This window comes from Triticum aestivum, chromosome 3A (genome assembly GCF_018294505.1).
Source record: "Triticum aestivum cultivar Chinese Spring chromosome 3A, IWGSC CS RefSeq v2.1, whole genome shotgun sequence".
Taxonomy (NCBI): domain Eukaryota; kingdom Viridiplantae; phylum Streptophyta; class Magnoliopsida; order Poales; family Poaceae; genus Triticum; species Triticum aestivum.
This window is the reverse complement of record NC_057800.1, coordinates 534,552,548-534,555,072: the sequence shown is the minus strand read 5'-3', so window position 1 is coordinate 534,555,072 and position 2,525 is coordinate 534,552,548.

Here is a 2,525-nt window from a genome sequence, read left to right as displayed (position 1 = left end):
GGCGGTGGGCTGCTGTTTGGCCGGCTCAGGGGGGTGGAGGTTGAATATGAACCGCAGGCCCATGATTTCGTATCCAACGGCTGCAGAATCGATTGACGAGAGATGAAAAAGTCAGTCGAGCGATGTGTAGCCTCACCTTGCTAGTGCGTTCAGTTTCGACAGCAAAATTCAGTTTCGACAGTTAAGCTCAGTTTCGACAGTTAAGTTCAGTTTCGACAGTTAAATTCAGTTTTGACAGTTAAGTTCAGAGATGAGCGGCTGTTGTATTTTACATCTAGCACTTTGTGTTTATGTATTTTATGTCATGTATTGGAGATGCTATTAGAATTCCACTCAGGTTAACGTTGTTCATTGTCTCTCTTGTCCTGCTTCAGCCTCGGCGTTGTACAACTCACCAGAGCTGCTCCAACAATGAAACCCTCCATCACAATGGAGCAGTACCTCGGGCTCCATCTCCAGACGCCTAAGATCTTCTTCCCCTCCTCCGACAGCCAAGTCAGCTGGAGCATCCTCATCGGCCAACCCAATCACGCTGAGATCGACATGGCTTCGCCAAAGAGGTTGTACACTTGTTGCATCTCTTTTTTACTCTACATGTTATATATATTGTCCACTGAGCACTCGTAGTAACGGGAAATACGATTATTTTATCCTACTATATGACAAGCAGTGAGGTACCAGGCAACTTAGCTATCCGTGATGGACTCTCTTGAATGCCATCATTATTTATCTCTGCGCGTTTGAGCTGTGCATTTGTCGATGGCCCTGGGAGTTGAGCTAGTATGTCAGTGGCCTGGGTCCAAAGTAATAGAAGTAGCACAAAAACATTTTTTAGTGTAGGATTTTCCTTGCTCAAGCCTGCCTACTAGAATCGCCAGTGCTTGAATGGAAAAGTGAATGAAAAACATCGGAATTGGAAAGTTTCCTATGGTACTACTTTTCATGAATTTGGTGCAAAGGAATGGAGCAAAGGAAAACTGTAGGATTTGTTCCTTTAGTGTCTCCTTGAAAGAAAAACCGTAGGAATTCTAGTTTCCACTTCTCCTCCTTTTCATATTCCTATTCATCAAGCACAAGACTAAGAGATAGTAGCATAATAGCATTATAACCGTACATTTTCTTGTGGTTTGACTTAATCTCACCATGCTTTTTTGCATCATGTGACCTTCCAATTGTTGTGAATCAAACACCCAGATTGGCAGAAATCCTGTGTTTTTAAATTCTCTATTTTGCACGTGCATTCCTATCCTATTCCTGTCTATTTCCTATCCCTGCATTGTTAGAATCCTCAAATTCAAACAAGCCCTTACTCAATTACTTCTGTTATAGATATGTGTCAAAGAAAACCTTGTGTGGTTTGTCTTGATCCTGCAGCGTTGTGTTCCACCCCAGCTCAGCTGCTCCAACAACGGAAGGGTTCACCACAACAGGGATCCACTCTCCAGACTGTCTTTCGCCGCCTCAGATCTTCTTCCCCACCGCCGGCAGCCACGGCAACTGCATTACCATCATCAACTAAGCAGATGACCTTGAGGACTACATGGGTCCGCAAGAGAGGTCGCACTCTTCCGTGTCCGCTTACGTTATGCGTCGCTTAATATGATGACATGCTACATTATTGTCGTGTTCACCTACTAGACTCTGAGTCAGGTCCAAACTAATGCTGAAACTTGAGTTTTTAAATGGTTGTGGGGTACATATTGGGGCAGCAATCAGTACTATCTGTCTACTATCTGGTTAATCTCCGGTGTCTACTATGAGTTTCATGTTGGGTGCAAACAAACATTAAAGGAGCCATTATCTGTATTTTTTAACTAAAGCTATTATCTGCCTGCTATCATTGGTTTTGGGTCTATGCACAGTTTGCTACCATCACTCTGGATTTGTGCATGCACTCCTTACATAATCTCACTATGTTTTATTCCTATGCATGCCAGTTATTGTACACAATGGAATTGATCATGTAGAGCAAAAGAGACGAGCCTTGCGTGGCAATAAAATTTCATGCAGACATCGTTCCATGGAGGGCGCAAAGGCAGCCCCCCTCCACCCATTTCGGATCGTAATCAAGAGGAAGATAACTGTTATGAGGGGGATTCAGAAGGAGAAGACCACTCCTATTTACCCATGAGGTCTTTGCTCTAACTTGGCATGCTGATGTTGGTAATATCATGCATATGGTGCCTTGCATTGCTTACTGTATACATTAAAGATGTCATCTGCTTAGTTTAGACATGCTTTGTGTCAATGCCATCTGTTTAGTTTCTTTATCGTATATGTGAATCATGCAATGCCATCTTGTCTAGCCAGGCATCATATATGTGAATTTTGCAATGCCACCCTGGTTAGCCAGTCATATTATATGTGAATTATATCATGCCATCATTTTTTTATTACGTGTTAAATTTGTCAACAATTTTAGTACATTCAATTACTCTTCCTGTGCATCAGCCATTTGGCACGGTCATGGAAAAATCTGGAGTGGAAACAAGGTCTTCAGAGCAGACAATGCTATCTGACGAAGC